The sequence below is a fragment of the Nannospalax galili genome, unplaced genomic scaffold (genome assembly GCF_000622305.1).
Source record: "Nannospalax galili isolate Female #2095 unplaced genomic scaffold, S.galili_v1.0 scaffold135, whole genome shotgun sequence".
Taxonomy (NCBI): Eukaryota; Metazoa; Chordata; class Mammalia; order Rodentia; family Spalacidae; genus Nannospalax; species Nannospalax galili.
Window position 1 is genome coordinate 4,953,549 of NW_008338998.1, and position 15,447 is coordinate 4,968,995.

A 15,447-nucleotide genomic window follows, 5' to 3' on the forward strand; every position below is an offset into this window, starting at 1 on the left:
ACCTAGATTTTATATGTGGTTTATGAGGCTTGAACTCAGGTCACTGCTTGGGAATTAAGCATTTTACTGATTGAATCATCTTCTCAGCTCCCAGAAAACTTTTAAAAGAAGTTTGTATACTTTCTGTGGTAGTTATGGAAGCTAATTCACATTTGGTTTTGTTTATTCCTCTGTCCAAGACCACTTTCTTCCATATCAGGTAAAAATAAAAATAGAGAACCCAGAGTACAGTACCCAAGCTTGTATTTAGCATAGCTCTTCTGCCTTCATGTCCAGACACAGCAAAATCCAACTAGGGACTCCCAGACTCATCTTGATTTTCTCAGAGTAAAGATACTGGCCGTCTATGGAGACCTACAATGCATCTGTGATTTCATGGGGCTGGAGGTAAGAAATTTAATTAGAAAAAGCACAAAGGACCTTATCTCTGTGATAGAGAGGTCTAAAGCCGGATTATAATAGTGGCTAAACAACTAAGTCAATTCACTATTACTAAATTACACATTTAAACAGGCAAACTTTATGCAATGTAAATTGCATCTCTATAAAGCTTGCTTTTCTGAGACAGGGTTTCATGTATCATATATGTCAGGTTGGTTAGACTTGACATAAATCTGAAGAGGACCTTGGAATTCTGATCTTTCCTCCACCTCCCAAGTTCTTGAATTTCAGAGATCATACACTATCATGCCTAGTTTATGTGGTGCTGAGGATGCAACCTAGAGCTTCATGCAGCAATGCTAGGCAAGCACTGTACCAGCTGACCTATATCCATGGCCAGTCCCTAAAACTTGTTTTGCTGGTGTTTTTGTTTTGTTTTGTTTTGTTTTTTTGAGATGAGGTCTCTCTCTCTCTCTCTCTCTCTCTCACTATTTTGCCCTCGCTGGCCTGGAACTCACTATATAGACCAGGCTGGCCTAGAACTCACTCAGAGATCCCTCTGCCTCTGCCTCCTAAGTGCTGGAATTAAAGGCATGGGTCACCAAACCATGCCTCTGTTCTGTTTTTTAGATGAAATGTTTGGACTTTATTAACTGACTTTCCCCTCATTTTCAATTTCAAGGCAGAATTCCATATAAGAGTGTAAGTTTTTTCTTTCTTCTCCCTAGTTTAGGGGTGCGAGAAAGTCTTGGCTTAATATATTGCCAGAGGTTTTCAGAAGAGATGTGCTATTTCTTCTTTATTATTTTCTCAAACAGGTGACCAGATGTGAAATCTTTGGTGCATATCCTAGACATTGCTAACAGTAGGTAGCTTATGTGAAACACTGAGGGTATATTCCAGACCAGGCTGCACTGGCATGTATCTGAAGCCTAAGGTCAGAAGTCCAGGCTATTGTGGAAGGTTGGTGAGAAGGAGGAACTTCACAGGCCCCTGCAACAGCAGTTACCACCTGCTATCCTGATGCGTCCAGTGGCCATGGCTGCCTTATCCTTCTTTCATGTGGACAAAATTTCTCACTCAACCTTTAATGGGGTTTCCACGCCTGACTTCTCTTCTGTGTCAGACCTGTTCCATCTCTGAATAACTACATTCAGATTCACTTTGTTAGAAGTCTTTTCTTCATTAAGGTGCTGATAAATGGATAGCTTTTGTTGTTTTTCACCATGGAACTACTATATCTGTGACAATCTTTCCCACATAAGGCTCACCAATATTTCATTCTGAAGGCATCATGGTCACAATCCCTGGATAAATGACTCTGCAAAATGCAAAAGGAGGCGTCTCTTTTGTTTTCTCTGTAGCATGCACCTGACAGACAAGACCAGTGTATTAGTTACTTTTCTGTTGCTATGATAAAAACACCAAGACCAAGGCAACTTATAGAAGGAAGAGTTTATAAAGCTATGGTTCCAGAGAGATAAGAGTCCATTATGGTAGGCCAGGATGACAGGAGGTGGCAAGAGGCAGCTGGAGCAGAAAATTGAACACACATATCTTCAAGCACAGCCAGGAAGCAGAGAGACAGACTAGAAATGGGGCAAGGTTGGCTGGGCGTGGTGGTGCATGCCTTTAGTCCCAGCACTTGGGCGGCAGAGGCAGGCAGATCTCTTTGAGTTCGAGGCCAGCCTGGTTTACATGGTGAGTTCCAGGCTAGCTGGGGCTATAGGGAGACCCTGTCTCAAAAAAAGAAAAAAAAAAGAAATGGGGCAAGGCTATGAACTTGCAAAGCTCATCCCCAGTGACATGCTTCCTCAATAGGGCCATATCTCCTAAGGATTCCACGACTTTCCACAAATGGCACCACCAAACAAGGACCCAGTTTTCAAATACTTGGAACTTATGGGGACACTTTCATTGAAATCACAACCAGCCTATCTGAATGTCAGAATGGCAGATGATACGGAGCATATTAAATTGGTGTCTGAAATGTTGTTATTCCTGTTTTCATCTTCAAAATGCAAGTATTGATAACCACCTCTCAGGGCTACAGAAAAATGGCGAGGTAACGCTATGGAGCTATCATAATGTAGAAGCTGAATCTAGTGTGATAAAAAACTCATAATCAACATTGACTGTCACTAGCACCTGTGGCCACTTAGATGACTCTCAGTTACCCTCAACACCCACCAGTCATGTTGTTAGTGTACTGAAATAATACCGGTTCTGTTTCCAAAATTATCAGCTATCCTGGGATTCATAGTTCCTTAATGGTGACAGCTAACAAGGCGACAGAAATAAAATTTCTGTGACGATAATTTTATAAAAGAATACTCTCTGTTGTTGGTAGGCATGATTTTCTTCTCTTCAGTTCATGCTAAGTAATGTTCAGGAATCTCATTCTGAAATGCATCATGACATTTGACTTTTCTTTAGGAAACGGAGGAGAAACATTCCAGCATTCTCTATATTTAGAATCCAACATCATTTGCTATTTGCTTCCAAATATCTGCTCATTTTACATCCTGACAAGGAGATGGACAGATGACAGCTATGGAGTGGGAAGAACTAGACCCTCACCATACTTAAGGTCTGCTTGGAATTTCAACAGACTTCCCTGTTGGTGGTTATCAAATAATAACACTTGTATTCAAGTCTTACTGTCGACATCTTCATGTCACATTTTCCATCTGAAGGTTTCTGCCTCAAGGATAGTGGATTTGTTTATACTTCACATCTTATAGAAGCAGTTCAATGCCAGTGTTGTCATTCAATACATCTTTGATTTCACTGATTGAAGTGTTTAGACTGTCCAGAAACTTCCCATTCCATGTGGCTATGATAAAATTACCCTAATGAATTTTGGGCTAACAAACTTCAAGTTCCTGAAAAAAGAAACTCATCACATGAGTTTACCACCTCAAAAAGATATCAGATATTTTTATTCATCTGACATGCAACACATCTCTGCTTCAGCAATGATATTTATTTTTTTAAATATAATATCCTCATAAATTCTTTGAGAATTTAATACTTGCAAGCAATATATTTTTATCATTTTCACCCCCCATACCTTCCCCTCACTCCTGCTGATTTCACCCTGACCCTCCCATCCCCTTCCAACTTCATATTGCCCCTCTTTTTTCCCCCCATATACACTGAATCCAGTTTGTGCTGCTCATACACTCATGGGTGTGGGGCCATCCACGAGAGCATGATTGACCTACCAGTGACTACATCCTTAAAGAAATCTAATTTCCCCTCTCTAAGCAGCTATCAACTACCAGAAGCTCCTTGGAAGGATTGGGGCTTATGAGCCCCTCCCACATCCATGTTGGAATATTGACTGGCTTCATCTTGGACACGTCTTATACAAGGTCTCACAGTTACCCAGGCTAGCTTGAAACTCACTGTGTGGCTCAATCTGGCCGGAAACTTTGTATGTTGCTGAAGCTATCTTCAAATTCATGGCAGTCTTCCTGCCTCAGCCTCCCAATTGGAATTATAGTATGAGACATCACGTCTGGCTTTGCTTCAGCTTTAACACAAACAAACCATCCCATATTAGTTACTGGTTTCTGTGACTATCTTCTTAGGAGGTTCTGAGTTTCTTAAGGGTTAAATGCCACCATGTTCATCTTGATAATCTGTAATTTACCTGCCGCCTCTTATGTAGTGATTATGAAATGTTCTGCCATGACCAGGCTGTGTGACAGATACTGGACCACAGACAAGTAAAATGTAGTCCTACCAGTCATGACATTGATCTGTTAGTGAGACAGAGAATTAGATAAAGTGATGACTGCAAGGTGGTGTGGAAAGAGCTACAACACACATGTGAGTGTATAAAGAAGGCTTCTATCAGCCAAACAGGGTCATATAAGGTTTTCCAGAGAAGGTGACAGTAAAGAGAAAGAATGTTCAGTGAACAAACAGAAGTCATTCAACTGGGGGCTGCTAAACTGATTTTTATTTTGTTGAGTTGTATTGGAGATAGAACTTTGCTCTAAAGCCTAGGTTGACCTCGAACTTCTAATCTCATGCTTCGGCCTTCTGTGTACACAGGCAACTACACAAACCTATTCAGGTTAGTGTCACTTTCATTAAATCCTTTGGCACTTTGAGCTTAGATAAAGCATTACCTCACAATACTTTAAGTAAAAGAGTGTTGCATATTAATGCCAACTACAGAGATTTAATCATGAGACTAATCAGTGATGACCATAATTCTAGCCTCTTGCTTCAGCAGGCCACTATTTAAGAGGCCAAATGGAGATCAGGATGGATATAAGGCAAGCTAACTTTCAAGGAACTCAGAATTTTCTTGGGGAGACAGATAGCTAAATCACTGACTATAATATAGTCATTTCTTGCCCAATGTCTGCCATATCACCTGACTCTGAAGAGACTAGATTTTATGAGTTCCCTCCACATAATTCACTCACAGGTTGTTCTTCTTCAATCTGTTTCTGTGATAGAGAAAAGGGATTATTTCAGCTTACACTTCCAGGCAACAGCTCATCACTGAGGGAAGTCAGGGCAGGAACTCAAGGATGGGACCTGGAGATCGGACCCTTGGAGGAAAGCTGCTTACCGGCTCTCTCAGTTTTCTCATGCAGTCTAGGCTCTTCTGTCTAGGGATGTTTTTGCCCACAGTGTGCTGGGCCCTCCACAGCAATCATTAATTGAGACAGTTTCTCACAGATACATAAGCCAACCTGACTGAGGTAATTCTTCAACTGAGATTCCCTCTTCCCAGATAACTCTAGGTTATACCAAGTTCACAATAAAAACTAACCAGAACATTGGTTACGTATGGACACTCAAAACTTACAAGCTCCCCAAAGAAAGAACATATAATCACCCTTAAGGGAAAGATGGCCTTAGTAGAATTAAAGGAAAGTCCAGGCTAATAATGAAGCAAAATGGAAAAAAGTATTCATTTGGATTATTTAGATTACAAAATATTAAATCACAACTAATAAGTGCACACCACAGGGCCCAATCAGCATTTGGCACTGTCTTCTTGTTTTTTCTGTTCTCCTTCATCAGCTCAAACTTTTATTAGGAAAAAGGAGATGCCTTGAGTCTAGCACCTGCTGCATCTACAAGGTCAAGCAATGGAGACAGTCCTCTTTATCAAGCACAAAAGTTCCACTCTAAAGGAACTTCAGAATCACAGCTATATAATCTGTCAGTTTCACGAAAGAAAACTATGTTCACATTTTTCACATATCCCAATATACATTAACAATGTACATGAAACTTCTTATAAAAGCAAAATGCTGTATTTTTCACAAACTATATAAAATATTTATAAACATTAATCACAGAAAAAATATTATAGATATAACAATATGCAATGCAAAGAGTGAGTCACTACCAGCACCAGGATGAAAATAAATGTCGTCAAGTGTGATGAAAATTCATTAAATTCTTACATAAACCATAATGAGAGAAAGAGCACAATTTAAATCATCATTACTTAATCATTCCTAGCTAGTATAAATTTCACTGAAATAGAAAACCCTTTGGAAATATGAGACTAGAGGATGCATTACCACATGATACTTTAGGTGAAAGCATGTCTCGTACCAATTCAAGAGACTGAGGAATTAAATAACCACCTTCATCAAAATTCTACCCACTAACCGGTGCTCTGCACAAAGCCAGAGTTCAAAGTTATTGCCCTAAATATGAAAACTCAAGGGTGTTACTTTAATGAACTTAATTATGCAAAACAGTGAATGCAAGAACATACTCGCAAACAGCGATTTAAAACAGATGGGTGATTACAGCAGCTTGCTACAGATGGCACAGCAGCACAATGTATTTTTCAAGTTTGGTTTTGATCAAAAAAAGTAAATTGAAAACAGTTTTCTACCCATACAATAATAGAAGAAATATGTTAAAAACTTGGAAGTCTATTTGCACAAATAATTTTCAAAAGTGATGAATTTTCTTTCTCCTGTAATGACAAATGATGTTTCAAAATAAAAGACCATTATAAGGTGAAAAACAGTACATAAAAAAAGATAAACAAAGGCATTTAGTCTCCCAATTTAACCTATTTGCCAAAATGGAATGTCAAAGTAGAAATGCTTTCCACTTGGAAAAGCCAGAGGCATTAGAAAGTAAGAAAGAGCCCCAAGTGTGAATGGTCGAAAAATGAACAAGACGTAAATTATATATTTGAAAGGAAAGCAGGGTCAGATGAGAAACAAGAATATCTGCATGGTCAATGTATCCTCAGCTCCTGGAGCAGAATGTAAAGCCTCATTATAATGAAAGGCAAGGAAAGAAAGAGGGAAGAAGTAACTGCAAAAAAACCCTCCACACTTGCACAGGTCTCTTGCCTTGAGCCAAAGGGGTGGGAGGAATGGAGGGCAGGGGGGGGCAAGACCGGAGAGGATGTATGAAGAGGACAGTAAGGGGCATACAAAACGATGCCATTCTAATCGTGGTACTACTTATACCATAGACAGTACCTTTTATTGGGTAGAAGAATGAGAAAACTTATAAATCAAAATTTCTGAACCTAATGATTCTCAAGCTTTGGTATTTCATGGGATAATAGTGAGGTTTTCCACATAAACTCGTGTCCTGTGTAACTATCTCCTTGCCCTCCAAATCTTGACTTTTTTTTTTTTTTTTTTTTTTTTTTTTTTTACTTTTTGAGACAGGGTCTCCCTGTAGCCCCAGCTGTCCTGGAACTCACTATGTAGACCAGGCTGGCCTTGAACTCACAGCTAACAGAGATCCACCTGCCTCTGCCTCCCAAGTACTGGGATTAAAGGCATGCACTACCACACCTGCAAACCTTGACTTTTGAATAGAGTGTGGACCAAACACTGAGATTGTATAGACTTCCCAGGGCAATCCACAGGGATGCAGCATTTGAACCACTATTTCAATACTTAAGGCTATCTCTCTGGCGTGAATTTACCTAAACCCAAGTGTTTTTAATGTTTGTGAGATGCCTGGGTATTTTAAATGAACCAGGGTTCCTCCTTCATGACTTACAAGGTATCTCAGCAACCTAAACACCTTTCAGTAGAAGGTTGATTAAATGTCAAAGAGAAGAACCTAATAAATGTAAAGTTAATTGCTTAAAATTATGTCAGATTACATATTTGATATTTTATTTCAATATTTTATTAAATGCACATACAGATGTGTAAAACATCTTGGGGCTGGAGAGATGGCTCAGTGGTTAAGAACACTGGTTGTTCTTGCAGAAGACCCAGGTTCGAATCCCAGCACCCACATGGCAGCTAACAACTACCAGTAACTTCAGTCCCAGGGGATCCAATAGCCTCTTCTGACCTCCACGGGCATTGCACGACATGGGTGCACTTACCCTACATGCAGACAATACACACATACACATAAAATAAAAATAATAAATAAAATTAAAAAAACAAAACAAAAACCATCAAACAGCTCTCATGGATCACCGGAGTATGGAAAAACCAAAGTTTGTCCTTCACTTCTTGCCTATTCCTGGAACAATGGCTTCTGTCTTTGTTGGTATTGCCACATTTTCTAATTAATATGTTTATATTTTCATTTCTTCTTCAGCACTATTAGAAATCATCTGCTAATGTTCTATACAAAGGAGAACTTTGTTCTCACTACAGTTAATATTCCCTACTACAAGTAGGGAATTGTGGTGATACATTTTTCACAATGATTGAGCTTTAAGTGTAAATGTGAAAACAAAACTGCTCATAGAGGCTTGAAGGAAGTCAGTCCAAGAGCTACTGGGAAAGAGTTTCTAGATTATGAGAAGAGGCATCAGAAGAACTGATTTTAATTTGCTTCTGGACCTAACCATTACCAGATGCAATGGCTGAAAGGGCATGCCTGCAGCCATCTTGCTCTCTGCTAAAGAATGAAGCCTGCAGAACAAAGTGGAGAGCTGTCAATTCTTAGAGACGAGGACCCCAGCCCTTCCAGCATTGTGACTGCACTTTCCAAGCATTTAAACCTCTTACGAGCTTTTCATTCTAATTTTAAATTTATATTTAGCTCCATTTTCTGTTAGAGTTGAATGTGCTTAGCCAGTAACCTTCAATTTCTTTCTCCATTGTCCAATGTGTGTGTGTGTGTATATTTATATATTTCATATATATTGTGAAATTAAATATGTATTTCATATATAGTGTGTGTTTGTGGTGTTCCACCAAGGATTCCATGATATTTTTCATCTATGTGATTTTGTTCATTTATAAATAACTATATTTACCTTTAAAAATATTTCATATTCCTTAGAAGTTGACTTGTACCTCATTTCTGTTTATGTGTACCACTTAGAGCCTGCAGTCATTCCTTCCACCAGTGTAACCTTTCACTGCAATTTCCACCTGTTACAGAATATCTAGGACAACTCAGTTATTGAATGTCCTGCCTGGGACACTTTGGAGAGTGAATGTTTGTGTCATAGATGATTATGTCAGAACTACAGGCATAAATCAGGATTGTATTGAGAAAAACGAAGACACTGTAGCTCCTCAGACACATGTAAAGATCTATCAAAGCCTTTTTTTAATTAAGCACTCCCTCCACAGGCTCTTCTTTCTCTAGCTATTAGATTAGTTGCTCTTTAGATCGCTGCACACCTACACTTCTATAACTTACCATCACTGACACCCTAGAAAGTGCCTTATTTCTGCCTGTTTTAGATAGTTCCTGCCTAGATCACAAAGGTTTCCCTTCATTTAGGGAATGAGTGTTTCCTAGGAGCTTCTGCTATGAAACAACTAGATTATGCTAATGAACAAACCTTATTGTTTTGATGGAATATGTCATTCATTAGCCTCCAGGAAAAACTTAATTTTGACAATATGGAAATAAGAAAGTGTCCTTATTTTACAATTAAAGATGAAAATCTGGTTAGAATATTAAAAGATTTTAAGGGGTTGGGGATGTAGCTCAGTGGGTACAGTATTGTCTTGTATGCCGGTCACCATGGGTTTGATGCCAAACACTGCACAAAGTGGGTGTGCTGGCACAGGTCTGCATCCCAGCCTTTTGGACATGAAGGCAAGAGGATCAGAATTTCAAGGTAATTCTCATTTGTTTGTTGAGTTAGAGAAAAGAAACAAAAGAAAGATTTAACATATATACTCCCTTATTATTATGGGGTTCCCAACATCTCCATAAACCCACCCTGAACTGGAAATATTAACTGAAACACATTACTGTGCTTGAAGACCTAAACCACTAACTAGCACATGGCACACTGAAGCCCATCTGTTGTTTCTGGTGGAGATGAGGGTCTAATCCTGGCTGCTGGCTAGCATCAGGAAAGTATCATTCAGAGATCAATAGCCTAGGAAAAGACCCAAGTTCAAAGTGCAGTTTCTAGTAAATGAACATTGCTTTCCCATAATTTCATTTTTATTTCATTATCTTTTTAACACTCCATTTCCTTCTCACTTATAAAATTTATGTTTATAATTCTTTTTTATCTTTTCAAGTTCATTTATCTGCTTGTTTATCACATATAGTTGCTGAATTTTCAATAAATTTATTGGACTACCATTGTTATGTGTGTTCTTGTGGGTGTACATACGTGTGAAGACTAGAGGCCATACTCGGGTGTCATTTCACAGGTGCTGTCCACCTTGCTTTCTGAGATAGAATCTCTCATTGGCCTGAAGTTCTCCAAGTAGGCTAGGCTGGCTGTCCAGTGAGCCCCGAGCTCCTCCTGTCGCCATCTCCCCAGTACTGACATGTCTCACTGCTTACCTAGTTTCTGAAAGTGGAACTCAGATCCTCTTGCTTGGGAGGCAAGCATTTTCCCAACTGAACCGTTTCTCCAGCCTATTAGAATAATTTTTTGCTTCCTTAGATTCAGCTATCTTGCCTCTGTGTATGCATTTTAATTCTTTTGCTGACTGATGATTTTAATGTTCTAATTTCTCATGGCCATATTGGATCTTTATGCTTGAGTTTTTTCTTCCTGGTGCTTCAAACTGAACTTGTACCCCTCTCCAAAAGTCCTCTCCTGGTTTCCTTCTTCCTCCCAGTGATTGCAGGTATCTTGCTTTCCTAGACTCACCCTCAGGCAAGGCTTGGCCTTTTTCCAAATTATTTATATTAATTCTTCTTAACCATATTTCTTGAATCAATATCGTCATTTCCATTTGTATTGCCACAGTTTCAATCAGCTCTTCATCTCTTCTTGTCCTGACTGCTGTGGAGGCTTATATTGGAACTGCATTCTTTAATTTCAGTTCTGTTTCTTCCCTCTATTTAGTTAATCTGGCTCCAACCTGTGCAAGAGCATTGTCTCAGCTGTTTCTCTTATTCCGCACAAACTGCTCTCCTTACTCTTCTCTAAATACTAGTACTTTCTCTTTCCAAAGAGACTATCTTTATCTTTTTCTTTCTTAAATATACTCTGTTAACAAAGAGATCACATGAAAGACTAGTTACAAATTGTTTTCTGATCTCTCTCAATACCTGTCTGTTATTCATCTATGACCTATCCTTCCATCTTTGATATAAATCTATGGAATATATATATCATTTATCAACTTATTAATCATCTATTCATTAAACTTTTATTTATTATCTATTATCAATCATCTGTCTATAATCAACAAATCATCGAGTTGTCATCTGTTTATCATCTCTCTATTATCTAGCAATCATCTTTATATCATATATCTATCTGTCAGCTATCACTATCAACCTATCATCTATCTATATCTATCTATCTATCTATCTATCTATCTATCTATCTATCTATCTATCTATCTATCTATCTATCTATCAATCATCTATCTACCTATCTATCATCTATCATCTATCTATCAATCATCTATCTATCAATCATCTATCTATCAATCTATCATCTATCTATCTATCATCTTTCTATCTATCTATCTATCATCTATCTAATCTAATCTGTCTACTGTAGCTCCATGTATGACCTATCCATCTATCTACTGTCTATCCATTTATCCATCTGCTTACATTCCATTCATCTATCCATCCCTTCCCCCTCTTCCTTTCTACTAAACTCTGTATCATTTATCATGTTTTCCTCTGTCAACCCTTGCCTCATACTAGCCGTCATGTCATTCTTGTCTGTCCTCTATCTCCAGCTGCATTGTAAGCTTCTAGGGAAGAGAAAACTGCTTATATTTCACTGTGTTCCCACAGTACTCTGCATTTTACCTTGCAAGTGGGAGGACCTGAAAAGAGCATTCCTTGGTCAGTAATTTGAAACAAGTGAGTGTCATCAAAGGATACCACAAAGGAGTGTTTCAAGCCTGTTGGACATTTCTCTGTGGTTTTCACATAGATGAGGCAAGCTCACAAGCCCATACCATTCCCATCATCCTTCCTGTTTTTCTCTTGCCACACTGTCACCATCCTGTTCCTTCTCTTTTTTAGCATTTATTATTTTTCTTTTTTTTAAACTTTGACACATGACCACACCATATTGATATTATAAAATTTTAAAAATTAGATGTACAGAAAATTATGTATAGGGGAATTCCCAAATGTCCCTCTCCAAACCTCCTGTCCTGTAGTGGCCTGGCACCCCATCTCTTCCTCTCCCCTGCTATTGTTTACACTCTAAGTTATTTCTCCTGATTTGTCGCAATTATTCTTATATTTGTGTTTGAGAAGTTTTTCTCTCTCAGGCTTTTGCCTTATTCATGTATTTGAAAATATTTATGTATTTATTTTATATTGGTAGATATATTCAAGAAAGAATACATATAAATGCAAGCTTGAAGAGTAATTTTTGAAGGAGCACTGGGATAACCGCTCATCCTTGGCAGCAGGATATTGCCTCTATTCCCTGTGTACCTTCCTTATCACACTCTCTTCCCTCTAACCCAGAGGAAAGCACTTTCTACGATGTTTGCAATAATGTTTTCAGTTCTCTACAGTTGCCCTGATGGATGCTTCCTCAAAGAAAATATCTTGGTTTTGAACCTTGTGTAGATTTATGCAAATGAAATTATACAGCATATGGATCTTCTGAGATTGCTTCTTTCAGTTCTTGTGGTGTGTCTGATTCATCAGTACAATGTGATATTGCTATATGTTTTATTTTGAGCAAACGTCTATGGAATATTCCAGTTTATTTAAGCCATTCTACTAAAAATACATATCTAGATTCTTTCCAGTTTTTACTGTTATAGACAATCCTTCCCTGAACATATTTTGAATATATCATGGTAGGATTTGTGTGAGAGTTTGTAGGGTTTGTGTCTTGGGGTGGATTGGTTGGGTGTTAATATAACTTCAATCCACGATTAATGGCAAGTTCTTTCTCAAAGTGATAAAATCAGTGTATACTTCTATTAAAACTACTGTATGAGCATGTACGTCAATTCACAGTCTAATGATATGTGTGGTGTCATCAGGGCTTTGTCTGTTTATGGGTCTGTGCATATGAGAACAGTAACTGGGGAGGCCAGAAGAGGGCATTAGATTCCTGTAGCTGGAGTTACAGATGGTTGTAATGTACCCAGTGTGAGGTCATTTGCAAGAACAGCAACCACTTTTAAAGTCTGAGCCATCTCTCCAGTCCCTTGGCTTATTTTGTTTATTTTGTGATATGTGTGCTTGCACTCTTAAAGATATACTTGTAATTTTAGTTGATGTTTTTCTAATTACTGATGAAGTTGAAGATATTTTCATATGTTTATTGGCCATTTAGATTTTTGCCTTTTAAGGATTTTTGCCTATTTGCCTGCTTTGTTTTCTTTTTACTGCTTACTGATTTGTAGAGAATCTATATTCCTGGGGCGAGTCTTCTGTTATACGTATGATGCAAATATAATCTCCTCTATGCCTGTATCTTTATTCTCTTTAAAAACAGGACTTCTTAATTTCAATGACAAACCTAAACAATTTACAGTTAGCACTTCAAAATCCTAAGAAATCCCTTCCTTCCCTGAGGTGATGCAGATGTTTTCTTCTATTATTTTCTAAAAGCTTTTAATACAAAAGCCTTTAGTCCTTCTTTGATTTTTGTTTATACTGTCGGGTAGAAGACAACAGCCTTTTAACTCTCATGGCTTCCCTCATAGGTTCCTTTTTCTCTCATCTGTCCATCACTTTGCGAGGAGACTCACATTTCTAACTTGTAAATGAAAATGATACAGCCAGTTACTCAGCACACAGTATGAATTAACTAAATGAAATATGGGGGTGAAGACCATGACTTAAAATATTTTGCAATGTAAGTGCCCCCCAACTAATGAGTGGTTAATGAAAATATGATACATTTACACAATGGAGTTCTACTCAGCAGTAAAGAAAGATGAAATAATGAAATTTGTAGTTAAATGGATGGATCTAGAAATTGTTCTACTAAGCGAAGTAACACAGACTCAGAAAAACAAAAGATGTATGTTCTCCCTCATTTGTGGATCTTAGTACCAAATCTTTATGAGTGCATATCCTGATGTAACCGCAGGAACTAGGAAAATGGATGGAAAACAGGGAGGTAAAGCAAAAGAAGGAATCCAGAAGAGAAAAACAGTAGGAGACAGGAATTATTAATGAAGGTAGTTAAAGGGGTAGGGGAAAAGGAGGGCTATACAAAGAGCTATGGAAATAAAGGGAAGACAGAGAGCTCAAAAGAGATGGGACAACAGCATACAAAAATTATCAAGGGAGAAATGGGGAAAATGGGGACACTTTAAATGGGAAGGGCAGGGAAGGAGGATAAGACCAAGAAGACAAAGAGGAGACATAATTAGTGCCCAGCTACTATAAAAAAAAACAGAGGAAATCATATTAGTCCAAAAACCTACTGAAAAACTATACATAGAGTTGCCTTACATGGCTGAGTATAGCTGAAGACTACATAACATGATACATTGCCAGACAGGAGAAAACTTTCTATTGTCATTGGCCAGGGTAGTCCACAAGACTCCCAAAATTACACAAGCTATTGCCACAGCCCTTGATTACCCTCCAGAACTTGAAGGTAAGACCCTATTGCTGAAGACAGGACATATTTTGGAGTCAAGATTTGAAGCAATGGATCTGGAACTGACCTGGAAGCCACCTCCCCTGAAGGCTAGTTCTCATAGCTTTGGAGAACACTATGCAAGCTGTTAAGGGAGAACATTAATCAATGGTCCAATCCTAGCTTCAAAGCTTACAAACCAAATCAATAAGCAGCACAGCAAACGACATTGGTGCAATAGTAGTACTTTTATCTTGGAGGTAATCAACAGCTGCCTAGTTGGACTTAAACCCCACTCAATGGGAGGAAACACATGTCTGCTACAGTAAACCTAGCCAAAAACATATAACTGGAGAGGTCATAGATCTTAGAGAAAACCCCAAATGCTGTCACATCCCTAGACAAATGTAATTTCTTACTATGTGTAAAATATGGATCCTTAAATTTACAGACAAGTATCCCAGTCATCACCCATCAAATAAGCTTCTTTTTCAACAGACAGAGATTATTACAAAGTTATACCACTGGTCACACACAGAGATTGTCTATAAATTGCCCAAGCCTAAGTGGCACATCCAGGATGCAACCTCTACACCTAAGACTCATGGAACATAGAATAAGGGATGAAGAGAACACTAATGCATTTTTCAAGTCTCATCAATGAAGATCCCTCATGCAACAGAGGGCAGGAACACAAAAGGCCACAAATGACCAAAAAAGAAGAGAATAAGAGTCAGCAGAGTGAAGGTCCATGGGCAGGTCTCCTATATTGAATTCCACCCACCCAGGGCTCAGGGACCATTGCAGATGAGGGGTTGGAAAGATTGTAAGAGCCAGGGAGGAGGTGCATGATTATACAGAAATAGTCCTACAGATGCCTGGGACCCTTCTCATACAAACCTGCAGCAATGGTGTCAGAATGCACAGGACTCATGCAAGCTTAGTCAGAAAAAATCAAAAAAACCAGCACAGAACTGTGGAAAAGAATAGCAGGCTCAGTGTTGGTTGAGGAATTATTGGCAGGTGATTGCTTCTGGGTGGAGAAGAGCTGATCTTCTTGAAGGGAGGGACTCTAGATGGGATGACTGGACCCCAGTGGATGAGCTTGCACTGAG